Source organism: Mustelus asterias, chromosome 25 (genome assembly GCF_964213995.1).
Source record: "Mustelus asterias chromosome 25, sMusAst1.hap1.1, whole genome shotgun sequence".
NCBI lineage: Eukaryota > Metazoa > Chordata > Chondrichthyes > Carcharhiniformes > Triakidae > Mustelus > Mustelus asterias.
The window spans coordinates 40810690-40833408 of record NC_135825.1 but is presented as its reverse complement, the minus strand read 5'-3'; the positions used below and the strand labels follow the sequence as shown (position 1 = coordinate 40833408).

Genomic DNA, 22719 nt, shown 5'->3' with positions numbered 1-22719 from the left:
GCTGTCCCCCCCAGCAGTACTCAGACAGGAGTACTTATTGTGAAGGGGCACATCCACCGGGGTGCTCTCTATCACCCGAGCTTTCCCCTTCCTGGACGTTACCCACTTGTCTGCCTCCCGTGGCCCTGGTGTTACCACCTGCTGATAGCTCCTGTCTATCACCTCCTCATTTTCCCTAACCAGATGAAGATCATAGAATCATAGAATCCCTACAGTGCAGAAGGAGGCCATTCGGCCTATCGAGTCTGCACCGACCACAATCCCACCCAGGCCCTACCCCCACATATTTACCCGCTAATCCCTCTAACCTACGCATCTCAGGACTCTAAGGGGCAATTTTTAACCTCGCCAATCAACCTAACCCGCACATCTTTGGACTGTGGGAGGAAACCGGAGCACCCGGAGGAAACCCACGCAGACACGAGGAGAATGTGCAAACTCCACACAGACAGTGACCCGAGCCAGGAATCGAACCCGGGACCCTGGAGCTGTGAAGCAGCAGTGCTAACCACTGTGCTACCGTGCCGCCCAAGATCCTCGAGCGGCAGTTCCAGTTCTCTAACATGGTCCTTTAGGAACCGCAGCCATCACAGATATGGACATCCGGCAGGCCAGGAGCCTCCAGGACCTCCCACATCCTACATTGGGAACAACAGACTGGCCTCACACTCATAATTTCCCTTCTTATTTCAAGGAACACAGAGAAACGTACTTAAGAATTAAACTTACCCCGCCGCGCCCTTTCCACCTAAGCCCTTAGAGCAAAAGCCCTTCAGCTCTCACTCTGCTCCCTTCTCACTCCGCTGCCCGCTCTCAACGCTGCCCGCTGGATACTGCGGCCTGCTTTTTAACCTCCCGCGTGCTTAAAAAAAAACTAAATGCCTTCCCAGGTCGCTCTGCGGGCGGCCTACTTCCACTCTTCAAATTTAAACTACTACAACAAGAAACCCCGCGAAAAAGTAAGTAAAAATAATCAATTTCTTATCCCTTTAGCTGAACTCACAAATCGCTCCTCTCTACTTTGCTCCGGTCGAACAATGAACAATGAACAAACCAAGTTCATCCTTACTTGGTCTGGCATAGATGTGACTTCAGTTCCACAGCAATGTGGTTGACTCTTAACTGCCCTCTGCAAATTCCGAGTAAGTCACTCAGTTTAAGGAATGGATGGGCAGTAAATGCTGGAATTGCCAGCAGCAGCCACATTCCATGACAGGATCAATAAAAAGAAAATTGTATCGCATCTTACATGACACCCCATGAAATAACTCCACCGAATCCGGTGTCTCTTCACCAATTACAGATTTATTTATAGTAGTTAGTAACACCCTGATAGCTACTACCCAGTATAGAGTATACACCCAGAGTGCCAGTAACCCGCACACTCCACATTGTATACCTCTGCAAGGCTCCCGAATTGGACAGCATGAATCACAGAGCTCATATTCTAACAGGTCCACCTCATAGATCTCGTTAAAGTCATTACATCCCTACCTCTCTCCGTCCGAGGAACCTCAGCAGGTCATTCGCCTTACGAGCCTCTTGTGACATTTCAACACTGGGTCCGGTGTTGTTGGAAGTGGGCAGGCTGTCGTGGACTGCAGCTCGCTTCTTTCATCTTGAGTGTCGATGCATGGGTTTACTCTCTTCATCGGGCGGCAAGGTAATCGATGCAGCTAAGTCCACCATGTCCATTCCAGACTCTGAGGTTCCAATGACCAGAGACAAAGAGAGGGAGTGGGCTGGTCCGGAATTTGTTCCAAAGCTCCCGATGTGCTGGGTATAGATTGTTCTGGCACTGCCTGAGGCTTTACAGCTTTTAAATTGTGTAGATATTTTTGCGGGATGATATCTCATACCGGTATGACACTGTCTTTGAGTCAACCGTGCCTCGTACCCACACGGCGCTATTCCCATGGTTTTTTAATAACTCCCTATCACCCGTCTTTAGGTGTTTGTCCCGCTTGCTGTTGTTGTGGGCTCAGCACTGGGCTTCGTGATGGTGATAGCTTCAGTCCTTGTTGGCATTGCTGACATTGACCAATGAGTGTGGATATGTCCGTATCCAATCCTGGCCTCCAGACATAGCTCCTTGCGAGCATTTCCATTTTTGTCACTCCTGGGTGGTCATGGTGAATTTCAGCCAGGCTGGGAGGACGGCCCTGGCTCAGGATGATATCTTTCACGATCAGCTGCTGTCTCTGGCTCCAGTCTAGGTGGAATGAGGGCTGCAATTGCTGTATATAGTTGTCACTAGGTTGCCAGTTATTGCATTTACTACACTGGCAATGAGGAAAATGATAGGGACTCAAATTACAATGAAAAATTTGAAGGAAAGTTTGTTTTCAAGAATTAAAGAACAAATCCAATCGAGTCCAGCCTGCCGAAGAGGAAAATGTTGACAAACCTCTCTTCAGAAAATTAGAAGCTTTCAACGCTGCTACAGAAGACTGAATATAATATGCGGAGCATTTGGAATATTTTTCCATGGTAATGGAAGAGAGGGAGTAGATAAGAAGGAAGTTATATTATTGACTGTACGTAGAGCCCAGATGTATGACATGATCTGAAGTTTAACGTCCCCGGATGCTCCTGACATCAAAACATTTGCAGAGTTCATTGAACTAGCAAAGCAGCATTACCACCATAAACCCTCAGTAATATTACAAAGATACAAAATTAACTTCATGAGGAGAGCCCCAGGGGAGACCATTGCAGCCGTTGACCCAAAATTGCAATGCTCCTTGATTTGTCTTAGCTACAGTGTTGAATAAAATGATAAGGGACCAATTGGCATGTGGTGTAAACAATGCAGTTATACAGAGATAATTGTTAGCTGAATCAGAGTTAAGTTTAAAATGGCTCTGTAAATGGTGTTAGCAATGGAGCATTCAGGAGCTATAAAGTGCACAGAGCGACGTTGAGGCGGGAAACTGCGAGCAGCAGTGGTGCCAGGAGTGAAGGTGCTGTTTTAAGGAGAGGGATTAAATGAATGAACCAGAGGAGTCACGAAGTATAAAAGATTTAAACAACAGCCTATGAATAATGCAGAGAGCTACTGGTGTGGGGAATGTCACTCCCCGAAATGTGTAGATTGAGAGGAGCAGGGTGCTCCGTGTAGGAAGAAAAGGACATTTGAGGCACAAATGTGAAAACAAGCAGGGCCTGCCCAGTACCGGCAGAGAAAATAGCTCAACTCTGCTGCATAGTATGGAGGACTGCACAGAAGATGAATGAAACATTTTTTCACTGAACAATGTGAAAGCGGGCACAAATGGTGTTGTCAGTGAATGACTGGACACTGGACACGGAGGCATCAGCTACTGTTGTGAGCGAACAGGCCTGCCAGTATGGGTTCAATCCCTGAGGTGGAAGATTACTGTTGTGATGATGACATTAGAGTTAAGATTAATAAGGAGGAGATATTAGATGCCTTAATGGCCATAAAGATGCATAAGTTACCAGATGAAATGTATCCCAGGCTGCTATGGGAGACAAGGAAAGAGATTGCAGAGGCCCTGACAGAGATATTTAAATCTTCGCTGGCCACAGCTGAACTACCAGATGACTGGAAACTGCTAATGTGGGACCTTTATTCAAGAAGTGCAGGCAGCAGTGATAGGCCAGTTTGTTTAACGTCAGTGAGAGGGAAATTATTGGAAAATATTCTGAGGGACAGGATTAATCAACAGCTGGAAAGACAGGAATTGATCAGGGATAGTACAAATTTGTTGGTGGGTGATGCTGTCTGACTAATTTAGTTGAGTTTTTTGAAAAGATAACTAAATACATTAATGAGGGTAGTGCAGTTGATGTGGTTTCAGTAAGGCCTTTGACAAGGTCCCACATGGATTTAGAGAATGCAGAGAGCTACTGGTGTGGGGAATGTCACTCCCGGAAATGTGTAGATTCCCTCTAAATCTACACATTTTGGGGAGTGACATTCCCCACACCAGTAGCTCCCTGCATTATTCCTAGGCTGTTGTTTAAATCTTATATTTTGTGACTCCTCTGGCTTATTCATTTATAGAACCATAGAAAATTACAGCTCAGAAACAGGCCTTTTGGCCCTTCTTGCCTGTGCCGAACCATTTTATGCCTAGTCCCACTGACCTGCACTTGGATCATATCCCTCCACACCCCTCTCATCCATGAACCCGTCCAAGTTTTTCTTAAATGTTAAAAGTTTTACCTCATTTACCACTTTATCCGGCAGCTCATTCCACACTCCCACCACTCTCTGCGTGAAGAAGCCCCCCCCCTAATATTCCCTTTAAACTTTTCTCCTTTCACCCTTAACCCATGCCCTCTGTTTTTTTTCTCCCCGAGCCTCAGCGGAAAAAGCCTGCTTGCATTCACTCTATCTATACCCATCAAAATCTTATACACCTCTATCAAATCTCCCCTCAATCTTCTACGCTCCAGGGAATAAAGTCCCAACCTATTCAATCTCTCTCTGTAACTCAGCTTCTCAAGTCCCGGCAACATCCTTGTGAACCTTCTCTGCACTCTTTCAATCTTATTTACATCCTTCCTGTAACTAGGTGACCAAAACTGTACACAGTACTCCAAATTTGGCCTCACCAATGCCTTATATAACCTTACCATAACACTCCAACTTTTATACTCGAAACTCCGATTTAGAAAGGCCAATGTACCAAAGGCACTCTTTACGACCCTATCCACCTGTGACGTCACTTTTAGGGAATTCTGTACCTGTATTCCCAAATCCCTCTGTTCAACTGCACTCTTCAGAGTCCTACCATTTACCCTGTACGTTCTTCTTTGGTTTGTCCTTCCAAAGTGCAATATCTCACACTTGTCCGCGTTAAATTCCATTTGCCATTTTTCAGCCCATTTTTCTAGTTGGTCCAAATCCCTCTGCAAGCTTTGAAAACCTTCCTCACTGTCCGCTACACCTCCAATCTTTGTATCATCAGCAAACTTGCTGATCCAATTATCTGGTCCAAAAGATTTCAGCCTATGGATTCCAAGGCAAGTTGGTAATTTGGATCCAAAATTGGCTTTTTAATAGGAGGTAAAGGGTGGTGGTGGAGGGTTGCTTTTGTGATGAGAATACTGTGACCAGCGATGGACCATAGGGATCGGTGCTGGGTCTCTCGCTGTTTGTTATATACGTTAACGGTTTGGATGTGAATACAGAAGATAAAATTGGTAAGCTTGCAGATGACACGAAAATTGGTGTTGTTGATAATGAGGAGGATAGTCTGAGGCTGCAGAATGATATTGACCAGCTGGTGAGTTGGGCAGGGCAACGGCGGATGGAATTTAATCCTGATAAAAGTGAGATGATACCTTTTAGGAGGTAAGGGTAGAATATACATAATGAATAGCAGATCCTTAAGGAGTATTGAGGAACAAAGGGACCTTGGGGTACAAGTCCATAGATCCTTGAAAGTGGCAGCACTGGTAGATAGGATGGTGAAGAAGGCGTACGGAATACTTGCCTTCATTAGCTGGGGCACATAATATAGGAGCCAGGAGGTCTTGGTACAGCTTTATAAAACATTGGTTAGGCCACAGATGGAATATTGTGCGCATTTCTGGTCGCCACACTATCAGAAGGATGTGAATGCACTGGTGAGGGTGCAGAGGAGATTTGCAAGGATGTTTCCTGGGGTGGAAAGTAGCTGAGTGTCAGAGTGTCAGAGGTGACAGTGTCAGAGTGTCAGTGTCAGGGTGTCAGTGTCAGAGTGTCAGTGTCAGAGTGTCAGTGTCTGAGTGTCAGTGTCTGAGTGTCAGTGTCTGAGTGTCAGTGTCTGAGTGTCAGTGTCAGAGTGTCAGTGTCTGACTGTCAGTGTCTGAGTGTCAGTGTCGGAGTGTCAGTGTCTGAGTGTCAGAGTGTCAGAGTGTCAGAGTGTCAGTGTCAGAGTGTCAGTGTCAGAGTCAGAGTGTCAGTGTCAGAGTGTCAGTGTCAGAGTGTCAGTGTCAGAATGTCAGTGTCAGAGTGTCAGTGTCAGAGTGTCAGTGTCAGAGTGTCAGTGTCAGAGTGTCAGTGTCAGAGTGTCAGAGTGTCAGTGTCGGAGTGTCAGTGTCGGAGTGTCAGTGTCGGAGTGTCAGTGTCGGAGTCAGAGTGTCGGAGTCAGAGTGTCAGTGTCAGAGTGTCAGTGTCAGAGTGTCAGTGTCAGAGTGTCAGTGTCAGAGTGTCAGTGTCAGAGTGTCAGTGTCAGAGTGTCAGTGTCAGAGTGTCAGAGTCAGACTGTCAGAGTGTCAGTGTCAGAGTGTCAGAGTCAGAGTGTCAGTGTCAGAGTGTCAGAGTCAGAGTGTCAGTATCGGAGTGTCAGAGTGTCAGAGTCAGAGTGTCAGAGTCAGAGTGTCAGAGTCAGAGTGTCAGAGTGTCAGAGTAAGAGTGTCAGAGTCAGAGTGTCAGTGTCAGAGTGACAGTGTCTGAGTATCAGTGTCTGAGTGTCAGTGTCTGAGTGTCAGTGTCAGAGTGTCAGTGTCAGAGTGTCAGTGTCAGAGTCAGAGTGTCAGAGTGTCAGAGTCAGAGTGTCAGTATCGGAGTCAGAGTCAGAGTGTCAGAGTGTCAGTGTCAGAGTGTCAGAATCAGAGTGTCAGAGTGTCAGAGTCAGAGTGTCAGAGTGTCAGTGTCAGTGTCAGAGTGTCAGAGTCAGGGTGTCAGAGTGTCAGAGTGTCAGAGTCAGAGTGTCAGAGTCAGAGTGTCAGAGTGTCAGAGTGTCAGTGTCAGAGTGTCAGAGTCAGAGTGTCAGAGTCACAGAGTCAGAGTGTCAGAGTGTCAGAGAGTCAGAGTGTCAGAGTGTCAGAGTCAGAGTGTCAGAGTGTCAGAGTCAGAGTGTCAGAGTCAGAGTGTCAGAGTCAGAGTGTCAGAGTCAGAGTGTCAGAGTCAGAGTGTCAGAGTCAGAGTGTCAGGGTGTCAGAGTCAGAGTGTCAGAGTGTCAGAGTCAGAGTCAGAGTGTCAGAGTCAGAGTGTCAGAGTCAGAGTGTCAGAGTCAGAGTGTCAGAGTCAGAGTGTCAGAGTCAGAGAGTCAGAGTGTCAGAGTCAGAGTGTCAGAGTCAGAGTGTCAGAGTGTCAGAGTCAGAGTGTCAGAGTCAGAGTGTCAGAGTCAGAGTGTCAGTGTCAGAGTCAGAGTGTCAGAGTGTCAGTGTCAGAGTGTCAGTGTCAGAGTGTCAGTGTCAGAGTGTCAGTGTCAGAGTGTCAGAGTCAGAGTGTCAGTGTCGGAGTGTCAGTGTCGGAGTCAGAGTGTCAGAGTGTCAGTGTCAGAGTGTCAGTGTCAGAATGTCAGTGTCAGAGTGTCAGTGTCAGAGTGTCAGTGTCAGAGTGTCAGTGTCAGAGTGTCAGAGTCAGACTGTCAGAGTGTCAGTGTCAGAGTGTCAGTGTCAGAGTCAGAGTGTCAGTGTCAGAGTGTCAGAGTGTCAGAGTCAGAGTGTCAGTATCGGAGGGTCAGAGTGTCAGTGTCAGAGTGTCAGTGTCAGAGTGTCAGTGTCAGAGTGTCAGTGTCAGAGTGTCAGTGTCAGAGTGTCAGAGTCAGAGTGTCAGTGTCGGAGTGTCAGTGTCGGAGTCAGAGTGTCAGAGTGTCAGTGTCAGAGTGTCAGTGTCAGAATGTCAGTGTCAGAGTGTCAGTGTCAGAGTGTCAGTGTCAGAGTGTCAGTGTCAGAGTGTCAGTGTCAGAGTGTCAGAGTCAGACTGTCAGAGTGTCAGTGTCAGAGTGTCAGTGTCAGAGTCAGAGTGTCAGTGTCAGAGTGTCAGAGTGTCAGAGTCAGAGTGTCAGTATCGGAGGGTCAGAGTGTCAGTGTCAGAGTGTCAGAGTCAGAGTGTCAGAGTCAGAGTGTCAGAGTCAGAGTGTCAGAGTCAGAGTGTCAGAGTGTCAGAGTAAGAGTGTCAGAGTCAGAGTGTCAGTGTCAGAGTGACAGTGTCTGAGTGTCAGTGTCTGAGTGTCAGTGTCTGAGTGTCAGTGTCAGAGTGTCAGAGTGTCAGTGTCAGAGTGTCAGTGTCAGAGTCAGAGTCAGAGTGTCAGTGTCAGAGTGTCAGAGTCAGAGTGTCAGTATCGGAGTGTCAGAGTGTCAGTGTCAGAGTGTCAGAGTCAGAGTGTCAGAGTCAGAGTGTCAGAGTCAGAGTGTCAGAGTCAGAGTGTCAGAGTCAGAGTGTCAGAGTCAGAGTGTCAGAGTCAGAGTGTCAGAGTGTCAGTGTCAGAGTGTCAGTGTCAGAGTGTCAGAGTCAGACTGTCAGAGTCAGAGTGTCAGAGTCAGGGTGTCACAGAGTGTCAGAGTGTCAGAGTCAGAGTGTCAGTGTCAGAGTGTCAGAGTCAGAGTGTCAGAGTGTCAGAGTGTCAGAGTGTCAGTGTCAGAGTGTCAGAGTCAGAGTGTCAGTGTCAGAGTGTCAGAGTCAGAGTGTCAGAGTCAGAGTGTCAGAGTGTCAGAGTCAGAGTGTCAGGGTGTCAGAGTCAGAGTGTCAGAGTCAGAGTGTCAGAGTCAGAGTGTCAGAGTCAGAGTGTCAGAGTCAGAGTGTCAGGGTGTCAGAGTCAGAGTGTCAGAGTGTCAGAGTCAGAGTGTCAGAGTCAGAGTGTCAGAGTCAGAGTGTCAGAGTCAGAGTGTCAGAGTCAGAGTGTCAGAGTGTCAGAGTGTCAGAGTCAGAGTGTCAGAGTCAGAGTGTCAGAGTCAGAGTGTCAGAGTGTCAGTGTCAGAGTGTCAGTGTCAGAGTCAGAGTGTCAGAGTCAGAGTGTCAGTGTGTCAGAGTCAGAGTGTCAGAGTGTCAGAGTCAGTGTCAGAGTGTCAGTGTCAGAGTGTCAGTGTCAGAGTGTCAGTGTCAGAGTGTCAGTGTCAGAGTGTCAGTGTCAGAGTGTCAGTGTCAGAGTGTCAGTGTCAGAGTGTCAGTGTCAGAGTGTCAGAGTCAGAGTCAGAGTGTCAGTGTCAGAGTGTCAGTGTCAGAGTGTCAGAGTGTCAGAGTGTCAGTGTCAGAGTGTCAGTGTCAGTGTCAGAGTGTCAGAGTGTCAGTGTCAGTGTGTCAGTGTCAGAGTGTCAGAGTCAGAGTCAGAGTGTCAGAGTGTCAGAGTGTCAGAGTGTCAGAGTGTCAGAGTGTCAGTGTCAGAGTGTCAGTGTCAGTGTGTCAGTGTCAGAGTGTCAGAGTCAGAGTCAGAGTGTCTGAGTGTCAGAGTGTCAGAGTGGCAGTGTCAGAGTGTCAGTGTCAGAGTGTCAGTGTGTCAGAGTCAGAGTGTCAGAGTGTCAGAGTCAGTGTCAGAGTGTCAGTGTCAGAGTGTCAGTGTCAGAGTGTCAGAGTGAGAGTGTCAGAGTGTCAGAGTGTCAGTGTCAGAGTGTCAGTGTCAGAGTGTCAGTGTCAGAGTGTCAGTGTCAGAGTGTCAGTGTCAGTGTGTCAGAGTGTCAGAGTCAGAGTGTCAGGGTGTCAGAGTCAGAGAGTCAGAGTGTCAGAGTCAGAGTCAGTGTGTCAGAGTCAGAGTGTCAGAGTCAGAGTGTCAGAGTCAGAGTGTCAGAGTCAGAGTGTCAGAGTCAGAGTGTCAGAGTCAGAGTGTCAGAGTCAGAGTGTCAGAGTCAGAGTGTCAGAGTCAGAGTGTCAGAGTGTCAGAGTGTCAGAGTGTCAGAGTCAGAGTGTCAGAGTCAGAGTGTCAGAGTGTCAGAGTCAGACTGTCAGAGTCAGAGTGTCAGAGTCAGAGTGTCAGAGTGTCAGAGTGTCAGAGTGTCAGAGTGAGACTGTCAGAGTCAGAGTGTCAGAGTGTCAGTGTCTGAGTGTCAGAGTGTCAGAGTGTCAGAGTGTCAGAATGTCAGAGTGTCAGTGTGTCAGTGTCAGTGTGTCAGAGTCAGAGTGTCAGAGTGTCAGAGTCAGAGTCAGAGTGTCAGTGTCTGAGTGTCAGAGTGTCAGAGTGTCAGAGTGTCAGTGTCAGAGTGTCAGTGTCAGAGTGTCAGTGTGTCAGAGTCAGAGTGTCAGAGTGTCAGAGTCAGAGTGTCAGAGTGTCAGAGGGTCAGTGTCAGAGGGTCAGTGTCAGAGTGTCAGTGTCAGAGTGACAGTGTCAGAGTGTCAGATTCAGAGTGTCAGAGTCAGAGTGTCAGTGTCAGAGTGTCAGTGTCAGAGTGTCAGTGTCAGAGTGACAGTGTCAGAGTGTCAGAGTGTCAGTGTCAGGGTGTCAGTGTCAGTGTCAGAGTGTCAGTATCGGAGTGTCGGAGTGTCAGTGTCGGAGTGTCAGTGTCGGAGTGTCAGTGTCGGAGTGTCAGTGTCGGAGTGTCAGTGTCGGAGTGTCAGTGTCGGAGCGTCAGAGTGTCAGAGTGTCAGTGTCAGAGTGTCAGTGTCGGAGTGTCAGTGTCGGAGTGTCAGTGTCGGAGTGTCAGTGTCAGAGTTTCAGTGTCAGAGTCAGAGTGTCAGTGTCAGAGTGTCAGTGTCAGAGTGTCAGTATCGGAGTGTCAGAGTGTCAGTGTCAGAGTGTCAGTCAGAGTGTCAGTATCGGAGTGTCAGAGTGTCAGAGTGTCAGTGTCAGAGTGTCAGTGTCGGAGTGTCAGTGTCAGAGTGTCAGTGTCAGAGTGTCAGTGTCAGAGTGTCAGTGTCGGAGTGTCAGTGTCAGAGTGTCAGTGTCAGAGTGTCAGTGTCGGAGTGTCAGTGTCGGAGTGTCAGTGTCGGAGTGTCAGTGTCGGAGTGTCAGTGTCGGAGTGTCAGTGTCGGAGTGTCAGTGTCAGAGTGTCAGTGTCAGAGTGTCAGTGTCAGAGTGTCAGAGTGTCAGTGTCAGAATCGGAGTGTCAGAGTGTCAGTGTCAGAGTGTCAGAGTGTCAGTGTCAGAGTGTCAGAGTCAGAGTGTCAGTGTCAGAGTGTCAGAGTGTCAGTATCGGAGTGTCAGAGTGTCAGAGTGTCAGTGTCAGTGTGTCAGTGTCAGAGTGTCAGTATCGGAGTGTCAGAGTATCAGTGTCAGAGTGTCAGAGTCAGAGTGTCAGTATCGGAGTGTCAGAGTGTCAGAGTGTCAGTGTCAGAGTGTCAGAGTGTCAGAGTCAGACTGTCAGAGTCAGAGTGTCAGAGTCAGAGTGTCAGAGTGTCAGAGTGTCAGAGTCAGAGTGTCAGAGTCAGAGTGTCAGAGTCAGACTGTCAGAGTCAGAGTGTCAGAGTGTCAGTGTCTGAGTGTCAGAGTGTCAGAGTGTCAGAGTGTCAGAGTGTCAGAGTGTCAGAGTGTCAGTGTCAGAGTGTCAGTGTCAGTGTGTCAGAGTCAGAGTGTCAGAGTGTCAGAGTCAGAGTGTCAGAGTGTCAGAGGGTCAGTGTCAGAGGGTCAGTGTCAGAGTGTCAGTGTCAGAGTGACAGTGTCAGAGTGTCAGAGTCAGAGTGTCAGAGTCAGAGTGTCAGAGTCAGAGTGTCAGTGTCAGAGTGTCAGTGTCAGAGTGACAGTGTCAGAGTGTCAGAGTGTCAGTGTCAGGGTGTCAGTGTCAGTGTCAGAGTGTCAGTATCGGAGTGTCGGAGTGTCAGTGTCGGAGTGTCAGTGTCGGAGTGTCAGTGTCGGAGTGTCAGTGTCGGAGTGTCAGTGTCGGAGTGTCAGTGTCGGAGCGTCAGAGTGTCAGAGTGTCAGTGTCAGAGTGTCAGTGTCGGAGTGTCAGTGTCGGAGTGTCAGTGTCGGAGTGTCAGTGTCGGAGTGTCAGTGTCAGAGTGTCAGTGTCAGAGTGTCAGAGTCAGAGTGTCAGTGTCAGAGTGTCAGTGTCAGAGTGTCAGTATCGGAGTGTCAGAGTGTCAGTGTCAGAGTGTCAGTGTCAGAGTGTCAGTCAGAGTGTCAGTATCGGAGTGTCAGAGTGTCAGAGTGTCAGTGTCAGAGTGTCAGTGTCGGAGTGTCAGTGTCAGAGTGTCAGTGTCAGAGTGTCAGTGTCAGAGTGTCAGTGTCAGAGTGTCAGTGTCAGAGTGTCAGTGTCGGAGTGTCAGTGTCGGAGTGTCAGTGTCGGAGTGTCAGTGTCGGAGTGTCAGTGTCGGAGTGTCAGTGTCGGAGTGTCAGTGTCGGAGTGTCAGTGTCGGAGTGTCAGTGTCAGAGTGTCAGTGTCAGAGTGTCAGTGTCAGAGTGTCAGAGTGTCAGTGTCAGAATCGGAGTGTCAGAGTGTCAGTGTCAGAGTGTCAGAGTGTCAGTGTCAGAGTGTCAGAGTCAGAGTGTCAGTGTCAGAGTGTCAGTATCGGAGTGTCAGAGTGTCAGAGTGTCAGTGTGTCAGTGTCAGAGTGTCAGTATCGGAGTGTCAGAGTATCAGTGTCAGAGTGTCAGTATCGGAGTGTCAGAGTGTCAGAGTGTCAGTGTCGGAGTGTCAGTGTCGGAGTGTCAGTGTCGGAGTGTCAGTGTCGGAGTGTCAGTGTCGGAGTGTCAGTGTCGGAGTGTCAGTGTCGGAGTGTCAGTGTCAGAGTGTCAGAGTCAGAGTGTCAGAGTCACAGAGTCAGAGTGTCAGAGTGTCAGAGTCAGAGTGTCAGAGTGTCAGAGTCAGAGTGTCAGAGTGTCAGAGTCAGAGTGTCAGAGTCAGAGTGTCAGAGTCAGAGTGTCAGAGTCAGAGTGTCAGAGTCAGAGTGTCAGGGTGTCAGAGTCAGAGTGTCAGAGTCAGAGTCAGAGTCAGAGTGTCAGAGTCAGAGAGTCAGACTGTCAGAGTGTCAGAGTCAGAGTGTCAGAGTCAGAGTGTCAGAGTCAGAGTGTCAGAGTGTCAGAGTCAGAGTGTCAGAGTCAGAGTGTCAGAGTGTCAGTGTCAGAGTCAGAGTGTCAGAGTCAGAGTGTCAGAGTCAGAGTGTCAGAGTGTCAGAGTCAGAGTGTCAGAGTCAGAGTGTCAGAGTCAGAGTGTCAGAGTGTCAGTGTCAAAGAGTCAGAGTGTCAGAGTGTCAGTGTCAGAGTGTCAGTGTCAGAGTGTCAGTGTCAGAGTGTCAGAGTCAGAGTGTCAGTGTCGGAGTGTCAGTGTCGGAGTCAGAGTGTCAGAGTGTCAGAGTCAGAGTGTCAGAGTCAGAGTCAGAGTCAAATTTGCTGATGACACCAAAGTCGGTGGTGTGGTAGACAGTGAGGAAGGGTGTCGTAGTTTGCAGGAAGACTTAGACAGGTTGCAAAGTTGGGCCGAGAGGTGGCGGATGGAGTTTAATGCGGAGAAGTGTGAGGTAATTCACTTTGGTAGGAATAACAGATGTGTTGAGTATAGGGCTAACGGGAGGACTTTGAATAGTGTGGAGGAGCAGAGGGATCTAGGTGTATGTGTGCATAGATCCCTGAAAGTTGGGAATCAAGTAGATAAGGTTGTTAAGAAGGCATATGGTGTCTTGGCGTTTATTGGTAGGGGGATTGAATTTAGGAGTCGTAGCGTTATGTTGCAACTGTACACAACTCTGGTGCGGCCGCACTTGGAGTACTGTGTGCAGTTCTGGTCCCCACATTACAGGAAGGATGTGGAGGCTTTGGAGAGGGTGCAGAGGAGGTTTACCAGGATGTTGCCTGGTATGGAGGGGAGATCCTATGAGGAGAGGCTGAGGGATTTGGGATTGTTTTCGCTGGAAAGGCGGCGGCTAAGAGGGGATCTTATTGAAACATATAAGATGATTAGAGGTTTGGATAGGGTGGATAGTGATAGCCTTTTTCCTCTGATGGAGAAATCCAGCACGAGGGGGCATGGCTTTAAATTGAGGGGGGGTAGTTATAGAACCGATGTCAGGGGTAGGTTCTTTACCCAGAGGGTGGTGAGGGATTGGAATGCCCTGCCAGCATCAGTAGTAAATGCGCCTAGTTTGGGGGCGTTTAAGAGATCCGTAGATAGGTTCATGGACGAAAAGAAATTGGTTTAGGTTGGAGGGTCACAGTTTTTTTTTAACTGGTCGGTGCAACATCGTGGGCCGAAGGGCCTGTTCTGCGCTGTAATGTTCTATGTTCTATGTTCTATGTTCTATGAGTGTCAGAGTCAGAGTGTCAGAGTGTCAGTGTCAGAGTCAGAGTGTCAGAGTGTCAGTGTCAGAGTGTCAGTGTCAGAGTGTCAGTGTCAGAGTGTCAGAGTCAGAGTGTCAGTGTCGGAGTGTCAGTGTCGGAGTCAGAGTGTCAGAGTGTCAGTGTCAGAGTGTCAGTGTCAGAATGTCAGTGTCAGAGTGTCAGTGTCAGAGTGTCAGTGTCAGAGTGTCAGTGTCAGAGTGTCAGAGTCAGACTGTCAGAGTGTCAGTGTCAGAGTGTCAGAGTCAGAGTGTCAGTATCGGAGGGTCAGAGTGTCAGTGTCAGAGTGTCAGTGTCAGAGTGTCAGAGTCAGAGTGTCAGAGTCAGAGTGTCAGAGTCAGAGTGTCAGAGTGTCAGAGTAAGAGTGTCAGAGTCAGAGTGTCAGTGTCAGAGTGACAGTGTCTGAGTGTCAGTGTCTGAGTGTCAGTGTCTGAGTGTCAGTGTCAGAGTGTCAGAGTGTCAGTGTCAGAGTGTCAGTGTCAGAGTCAGAGTCAGAGTGTCAGTGTCAGAGTGTCAGAGTCAGAGTGTCAGTATCGGAGTGTCAGAGTGTCAGTGTCAGAGTGTCAGAGTCAGAGTGTCAGAGTCAGAGTGTCAGAGTCAGAGTGTCAGAGTCAGAGTGTCAGAGTGTCAGTGTCAGAGTGTCAGTGTCAGAGTGTCAGAGTGTCAGAGTCAGAGTGTCAGAGTCAGAGTGTCAGAGTCAGAGTGTCAGAGTCAGAGTGTCAGAGTCAGGGTGTCACAGAGTGTCAGAGTGTCAGAGTCAGAGTGTCAGTGTCAGAGTGTCAGAGTCAGAGTGTCAGAGTGTCAGAGTCAGAGTGTCAGTGTCAGAGTGTCAGAGTCAGAGTGTCAGTGTCAGAGTGTCAGAGTCAGAGTGTCAGAGTGTCAGAGTCAGAGTGTCAGAGTGTCAGAGTCAGAGTGTCAGAGTCAGAGTGTCAGAGTCAGAGTGTCAGAGTCAGAGTGTCAGAGTCAGAGTGTCAGGGTGTCAGAGTCAGAGTGTCAGAGTGTCAGAGTGTCAGAGTCAGAGTGTCAGAGTCAGAGTGTCAGAGTCAGAGTGTCAGAGTCAGAGTGTCAGAGTGTCAGAGTGTCAGAGTGTCAGAGTCAGAGTGTCAGAGTCAGAGTGTCAGAGTCAGAGTGTCAGAGTGTCAGTGTCAGAGTGTCAGTGTCAGAGTGTCAGTGTGTCAGAGTCAGAGTGTCAGAGTGTCAGAGTGTCAGTGTCAGAGTGTCAGTGTCAGAGTGTCAGTGTCAGAGTGTCAGTGTCAGAGTGTCAGAGTGTCAGAGTCAGAGTGTCAGAGTGTCAGTGTCAGAGTGTCAGTGTCAGAGTGTCAGAGTCAGAGTCAGAGTGTCAGTGTCAGAGTGTCAGTGTCAGAGTGTCAGAGTGTCAGAGTGTCAGTGTCAGAGTGTCAGTGTCAGTGTGTCAGTGTCAGAGTGTCAGAGTGTCAGTGTCAGTGTGTCAGTGTCAGAGTGTCAGTGTCAGAGTGTCAGTGTCAGAGTGTCAGTGTCAGTGTGTCAGTGTCAGAGTGTCAGAGTCAGAGTCAGAGTGTCAGTGTCTGAGTGTCAGAGTGGCAGAGTGGCAGTGTCAGAGTGTCAGTGTCAGAGTGTCAGTGTGTCAGAGTCAGAGTGTCAGAGTGTCAGTGTCAGAGTGTCAGTGTCAGAGTGTCAGAGTGTCAGAGTCAGAGTGTCAGAGTGTCAGAGTGTCAGTGTCAGAGTGTCAGTGTCAGAGTGTCAGTGTCAGTGTGTCAGAGTGTCAGAGTCAGAGTGTCAGAGTGTCAGAGTCAGAGTGTCAGAGTGTCAGAGTCAGAGTCAGTGTGTCAGAGTCAGAGTGTCAGAGTCAGAGTGTCAGAGTCAGAGTGTCAGAGTCAGAGTGTCAGAGTCAGAGTGTCAGAGTCAGAGTGTCAGAGTCAGAGTGTCAGAGTCAGAGTGTCAGAGTCAGAGTGTCAGAGTGTCAGAGTGTCAGAGTCAGAGTGTCAGAGTCAGAGTGTCAGAGTCAGAGTGTCAGAGTCAGAGTGTCAGAGTCAGAGAGTCAGAGTGTCAGAGTCAGAGTGTCAGAGTGTCAGAGTGTCAGAGTCAGAGTGTCAGAGTCAGAGTGTCAGAGTCAGAGTGTCAGAGTCAGAGTGTCAGAGTGTCAGTGTCAGAGTGTCAGAGTGTCAGAGTGTCAGAGTGTCAGAGTGTCAGTGTCAGAGTGTCAGTGTCAGTGTGTCAGAGTCAGAGTGTCAGAGTGTCAGAGTCAGAGTCAGAGTGTCAGTGTCTGAGTGTCAGAGTGTCAGAGTGTCAGTGTCAGAGTGTCAGTGTCAGAGTGTCAGTGTGTCAGAGTCAGACTGTCAGAGTGTCAGAGTCAGAGTGTCAGAGTGTCAGAGGGTCAGTGTCAGAGGGTCAGTGTCAGAGTGTCAGAGTCAGAGTGACAGTGTCAGAGTGTCAGAGTCAGAGTGTCAGAGTCAGAGTGTCAGTGTCAGAGTGTCAGTGTCAGAGTGTCAGTGTCAGAGTGTCAGTGTCGGAGTGTCAGTGTCGGAGTGTCAGTGTCGGAGTGTCAGTGTCGGAGTGTCAGTGTCGGAGTGTCAGTGTCGGAGTGTCAGTGTCAGAGTGTCAGTGTCAGAGTGTCAGTGTCAGAGTGTCAGAGTGTCAGTGTCAGAATCGGAGTGTCAGAGTGTCAGTGTCAGAGTGTCAGAGTGTCAGTGTCAGAGTGTCAGAGTCAGAGTGTCAGAGTCAGAGTGTCAGTGTCAGAGTGTCAGAGTGTCAGTATCGGAGTGTCAGAGTGTCAGAGTGTCAGTGTCAGTGTGTCAGTGTCAGAGTGTCAGTATCGGAGTGTCAGAGTATCAGTGTCAGAGTGTCAGAGTCAGAGTGTCAGTATCGGAGTGTCAGAGTGTCAGAGTGTCAGTGTCAGAGTGTCAGTGTCGGAGTGTCCGTGTCGGAGTGTCAGTGTCGGAGTGTCAGTGTCGGAGTGTCAGTGTCGGAGTGTCAGTGTCGGAGTGTCAGTGTCGGAGTGTCAGTGTCAGAGTGTCAGTGTCAGAGTGTCAGTGTCAGAGTGTCAGTGTCAGAGTGTCAGTGTCAGAGTGTCAGTGTCAGAGTGTCAGTGTCAGAGTGTCAGTGTCAGAGTGTCAGAGTCAGAGTGTCAGAGTCAGAGTGTCAGTGTCAGAGTGTCAGAGTCAGAGTGTCAGAGTCAGAGTGTCAGAGTCAGAGTGTCAGAGTCAGAGTGTCAGAGTGTCAGTGTCAGAGTGTCAGTGTCAGAGTGTCAGTGTCAGAGTGTCAGTGTCAGAGTGTCAGTGTCAGAGTGTCAGTGTCAGAGTGTCAGTGTCAGGGTGTCAGTGTCAGGGTGTCAGTGTCAGGGTGTCAGTGTCAGGGTGTCAGTGTCAGGGTGTCAGTGTCAGGGTGACAGTGTCAGTGTGTCAGAGTGTCAGTATCGGAGTGTCAGTGTCAGAGTGTCAGTGTCAGTGTGTCAGAGTCAGAGTGTCAGAGTGTCAGAGTCAGAGTCAGAGTGTCAGTGTCTGAGTGTCAGAGTGTCAGAGTGTCAGTGTCAGAGTGTCAGTGTCAGAGTGTCAGTGTCAGAGTGTCAGAGTGTCAGAGTGTCAGAGTCAGAGTGTCAGAGTGTCAGAGGGTCAGTGTCAGAGGGTCAGTGTCAGAGTGTCAGTGTCAGAGTGACAGTGTCAGAGTGTCAGAGTCAGAGTGTCAGAGTCAGAGTGTCAGTGTCAGAGTGTCAGTGTCAGAGTGTCAGTGTCAGAGTGACAGTGTCAGAGTGTCAGGGTGTCAGTGTCAGTGTCAGAGTGTCAGTATCGGAGTGTCGGAGTGTCAGTGTCGGAGTGTCAGTGTCGGAGTGTCAGTGTCGGAGTGTCAGTGTCGGAGAGTCAGTGTCGGAGTGTCAGTGTCGGAGTGTCAGTGTCGGAGTGTCAGTGTCGGAGTATCAGTGTCGGAGTGTCAGTGTCGGAGTGTCAGTGTCGGAGTGTCAGTGTCAGAGTGTCAGTGTCAGAGTGTCAGTGTCAGAGTGTCAGAGTGTCAGTGTCAGAATTGGAGTGTCAGAGTGTCAGTGTCAGAGTGTCAGAGTGTCAGTGTCAGAGTGTCAGAGTGTCAGTGTCAGAGTGTCAGTGTCAGAGTGTCAGAGTGTCAGTGTCAGAATCGGAGTGTCAGAGTGTCAGTGTCAGAGTGTCAGAGTGTCAGTATCGGAGTGTCAGAGTGTCAGTGTCAGAGTGTCAGTCAGAGTGTCAGTATCGGAGTGTCAGAGTGTCAGTGTCAGAGTGTCAGTGTCGGAGTGTCAGTGTCGGAGTGTCAGTGTCAGAGTGTCAGTGTCAGAGTGTCAGAGTGTCAGTGTCAGAGTGTCAGTGTCAGAGTGTCAGTGTCAGAGTGTCAGTGTCGGAGTGTCAGTGTCGGAGTGTCAGTGTCGGAGTGTCAGTGTCGGAGTGTCAGTGTCGGAGTGTCAGTGTCGGAGTGTCAGTGTCAGAGTGTCAGTGTCAGAGTGTCAGTGTCAGAGTGTCAGTGTCAGAGTGTCAGTGTCAGAGTGTCAGAGTGTCAGTGTCAGAATCGGAGTGTCAGAGTGTCAGTGTCAGAGTGTCAGAGTGTCAGTGTCAGAGTGTCAGAGTCAGAGTGTCAGTGTCAGAGTGTCAGAGTGTCAGTATCGGAGTGTCAGAGTGTCAGAGTGTCAGTGTCAGAGTGTCAGTGTCAGAGTGTCAGTATCGGAGTGTCAGAGTGTCAGTGTCAGAGTGTCAGAGTCAGAGTGTCAGTATCGGAGTGTCAGAGTGTCAGTGTCAGAGTGTCAGTGTCGGAGTGTCAGTGTCAGAGTGTCAGTATCGGAGTGTCAGAGTGTCAGTGTCAGAGTGTCAGTGTCGGAGTGTCCGTGTCGGAGTGTCAGTGTCGGAGTGTCAGTGTCGGAGTGTCAGTGTCGGAGTGTCAGTGTCGGAGTGTCAGTGTCAGAGTGTCAGTGTCAGTGTCAGAGTGTCAGTGTCAGAGTGTCAGTGTCAGAGTGTCAGTGTCAGAGTGTCAGAGTCAGAGTGTCAGTGTCAGAGTGTCAGTGTCAGAGTCAGAGTGTCAGAGTCAGAGTGTCAGAGTCAGAGTGTCAGAGTGTCAGTGTCAGAGTGTCAGTGTCAGAGTGTCAGTGTCAGAGTGTCAGTGTCAGAGTGTCAGTGTCAGAGTGTCAGTGTCAGAGTGTCAGTGTCAGAGTGTCAGTGTCAGAGTGTCAGTGTCAGAGTGTCAGTGTCAGAGTGTCAGTGTCAGAGTGTCAGTGTCAGAGTGTCAGTGTCAGGGTGTCAGTGTCAGGGTGTCAGTGTCAGGGTGACAGTGTCAGTGTGTCAGAGTGTCAGTATCGGAGTGTCAGTGTCAGAGTGTCAGTGTCAGAGTGTCAGTGTCAGAGTGTCAGTGTCAGCGTGTCAGTGTCTCAGTGTCAGAGTGTCAGAGTCAGAGTGTCAGTGTCAGAGTGTCAGTATCGGAGTGTCAGAGTCAGAGTCAGAGTGTCAGAGTCAGAGTCAGAGTGTCAGAGTCAGAGTCAGAGTCAGAGTCAGAGTCAGAGTCAGAGTGTCAGAGTCAGAGTGTCAGTGTCAGAGTGTCAGAGTCAGAGTGTCAGAGTCAGAGTGTCAGAGTCAGAGTGTCAGAGTCAGAGTGTCAGAGTCAGAGTGTCAGAGTCAGAGTGTCAGAGTCAGAGTGTCAGAGTGTCAGAGTCAGACTGTCAGAGTCAGAGTGTCAGAGTCAGACTGTCAGACTGTCAGAGTGTCAGAGTCAGAGTGTCAGAGTCAGAGTGTCAGAGTGTCAGTGTCAGAGTGTCAGAGTGTCAGAGTGTCAGTGTCAGAGTGTCAGTGTCAGAGTGTCAGTGTGTCAGAGTCAGAGTGTCAGAGTGTCAGAGTGTCAGTGTCAGAGTGTCAGTGTCAGAGTGACAGTGTCAGAGTGTCAGAGTCAGAGTGTCAGTGTCAGAGTGTCAGTATCGGAGTGTCAGAGTCAGAGTCAGGGTGTCAGAGTCAGAGTCAGAGTGTCAGAGTCAGAGTGTCAGAGTCAGAGTGTCAGAGTGTCAGAGTGTCAGAGTGTCAGAGTGTCAGAGTCAGAGTGTCAGAGTCAGAGTGTCAGAGTCAGAGTGTCAGAGTCAGAGTGTCAGAGTCAGAGTGTCAGAGTGTCAGAGTCAGAGTGTCAGAGTCAGAGTGTCAGAGTCAGACTGTCAGAGTGTCAGAGTCAGAGTGTCAGAGTCAGAGTGTCAGAGTCAGAGTGTCAGAGTGTCAGTGTCAGAGTGTCAGAGTCAGAGTGTCAGTGTCAGTGTGTCAGAGTCAGAGTGTCAGAGTGTCAGAGTCAGAGTGTCAGTGTCAGAGTGTCAGTGTGTCAGAGTCAGAGTGTCAGAGTGTCAGAGTGTCAGTGTCAGAGTGTCAGTGTCAGAGTGACAGTGTCAGAGTGTCAGAGTCAGAGTGTCAGAGTCAGAGTGTCAGTGTCAGGGTGTCAGTGTCAGAGTGTCAGTATCGGAGTGTCAGAGTCGGAGTGTCAGTGTCGGAGTGTCAGTGTCGGAGTGTCAGTGTCGGAGCGTCAGAGTGTCAGTGTCAGAGTGTCAGTGTCGGAGTGTCAGTGTCGGAGTGTCAGTGTCGGAGTGTCAGTGTCGGAGTGTCAGTGTCGGAGTGTCAGTGTCAGAGTGTCAGTGTCAGAGTGTCAGTGTCAGAGTGTCAGTGTCAGAGTGTCAGAGTGTCAGTGTCGGAGTGTCAGAGTGTCAGTGTCAGAGTGTCAGAGTCAGAGTGTCAGTATCGGAGTGTCAGAGTGTCAGAGTGTCAGTGTCAGAGTGTCAGTGTCGGAGTGTCAGTGTCAGAGTGTCAGTGTCAGAGTGTCAGTATCGGAGTGTCAGAGTGTCAGAGTGTCAGTGTCAGAGTGTCAGTGTCGGAGTGTCCGTGTCGGAGTGTCAGTGTCGGAGTGTCAGTGTCGGAGTGTCAGTGTCGGAGTGTCAGTGTCGGAGTGTCAGTGTCGGAGTGTCAGTGTCGGAGTGTCAGTGTCAGAGTGTCAGTGTCAGAGTGTCAGTGTCAGAGTGTCAGTGTCAGAGTGTCAGTGTCAGAGTGTCAGTGTCAGAGTGTCAGTGTCAGAGTGTCAGAGTGTCAGTGTCAGTATCGGAGTGTCAGAGTGTCAGTGTCAGAGTGTCAGTGTCAGAGTGTCAGAGTCAGAGTGTCAGTGTCAGAGTGTCAGAGTGTCAGTATCGGAGTGTCAGAGTGTCAGTGTCAGAGTGTCAGTGTCAGAGTGTCAGTGTCAGAGTGTCAGTATCGGAGTGTCAGAGTGTCAGTGTCGGAGTGTCAGTGTCAGAGTGTCAGTATCGGAGTGTCAGAGTGTCAGAGTCAGAGTGTCAGGGTGTCAGAGTCAGAGTGTCAGAGTGTCAGAGTCAGAGTGTCAGAGTCAGAGTGTCAGAGTCAGAGTGTCAGAGTCAGAGTGTCAGGGTGTCAGAGTCAGAGTGTCAGAGTCAGAGTGTCAGAGTCAGAGTGTCAGAGTCAGAGTGTCAGAGTGTCAGAGTCAGAGTGTCAGAGTCAGAGTGTCAGAGTCAGAGTGTCAGAGTCAGAGTGTCAGAGTGTCAGAGTGTCAGAGTGTCAGAGTCAGAGTGTCAGTGTCGGAGTGTCAGTGTCAGAGTGTCAGTGTCAGAGTGTCAGTATCGGAGTGTCAGAGTGTCAGAGTGTCAGTGTCAGAGTGTCAGTGTCGGAGTGTCCGTGTCGGAGTGTCAGTGTCGGAGTGTCAGTGTCGGAGTGTCAGTGTCGGAGTGTCAGTGTCGGAGTGTCAGTGTCGGAGTGTCAGTGTCGGAGTGTCAGTGTCGGAGTGTCAGTGTCGGAGTGTCAGTGTCAGAGTGTCAGTGTCAGAGTGTCAGTGTCAGAGTGTCAGTGTCAGAGTGTCAGTGTCAGAGTGTCAGAGTCAGAGTGTCAGTGTCAGAGTGTCAGAGTGTCAGAGTCAGAGTGTCAGAGTCAGAGTATCAGAGTCAGAGTGTCAGAGTCAGAGTGTCAGAGTGTCAGTGTCAGAGTGTCAGAGTGTCAGTGTCAGAGTGTCAGTGTCAGAGTGTCAGTGTCAGAGTGTCAGTGTCAGAGTGTCAGTGTCAGAGTGTCAGTGTCAGAGTGTCAGTGTCAGGGTGTCAGTGTCAGGGTGTCAGTGTCAGGGTGTCAGTGTCAGGGTGTCAGTGTCAGGGTGACAGTGTCAGTGTGTCAGAGTGTCAGTATCGGAGTGTCAGTGTCAGAGTGTCAGTGTCAGAGTGTCAGTGTCAGAGTGTCAGTGTCAGCGTGTCAGTGTCTCAGTGTCAGAGTGTCAGAGTCAGAGTGTCAGTGTCAGAGTGTCAGTATCGGAGTGTCAGAGTCAGAGTCAGAGTGTCAGAGTCAGAGTGTCAGAGTCAGAGTGTCAGAGTCAGAGTGTCAGAGTCAGAGTGTCAGAGTCAGAGTGTCAGAGTGTCAGAGTCAGAGTGTCAGAGTCAGAGTGTCAGAGTCAGAGTGTCAGAGTCAGAGTGTCAGAGTGTCAGAGTGTCATAGTCAGAGTGTCATAGTCAGAGTGTCAGAGTCAGAGTGTCAGAGTCAGAGTGTCAGAGTCAGAGTGTCAGAGTGTCAGAGTGTCAGAGTCAGAGTGTCAGAGTCAGAGTCAGAGTGTCAGAGTGTCAGTGTCAGAGTGTCAGAGTGTCAGAGTGTCAGAGTGTCAGAGTCAGAGTGTCAGTGTCAGTGTGTCAGAGTCAGAGTGTCAGAGTGTCAGAGTCAGAGTGTCAGTGTCAGAGTGTCAGAGTGTCAGTGTCAGAGTGTCAGTGTCAGAGTGTCAGAGTGTCAGAGTCAGAGAGTCAGTGTCAGAGTGTCAGTATCGGAGTGTCAGAGTCAGAGTCAGGGTGTCAGAGTCAGAGTCAGAGTGTCAGAGTCAGAGTGTCAGAGTGTCAGAGTGTCAGAGTGTCAGAGTC

The 22719-nt window shown here is 49.6% G+C and overlaps 1 protein-coding gene across 6 annotated transcripts in view; it reads right to left on the bottom strand.

The window, feature by feature from the left end:
• LOC144511902 (voltage-dependent L-type calcium channel subunit alpha-1S-like) overlaps positions 1 to 22719 on the bottom strand; it is an 841603-nt gene that overhangs the window by 28310 nt on the left and 790574 nt on the right. For 2 of the 6 annotated variants that reach the window (XR_013500922.1, XR_013500923.1), the window contains exon 39: positions 1495 to 2450. The exons of the other annotated variants lie outside the window; for them this stretch is intronic. The gene's annotated coding sequence lies outside the window, so the exon portion shown is untranslated. The remainder of the gene's footprint in view (positions 1 to 1494; positions 2451 to 22719) is intronic. 6 annotated transcript variants of the gene reach the window in all.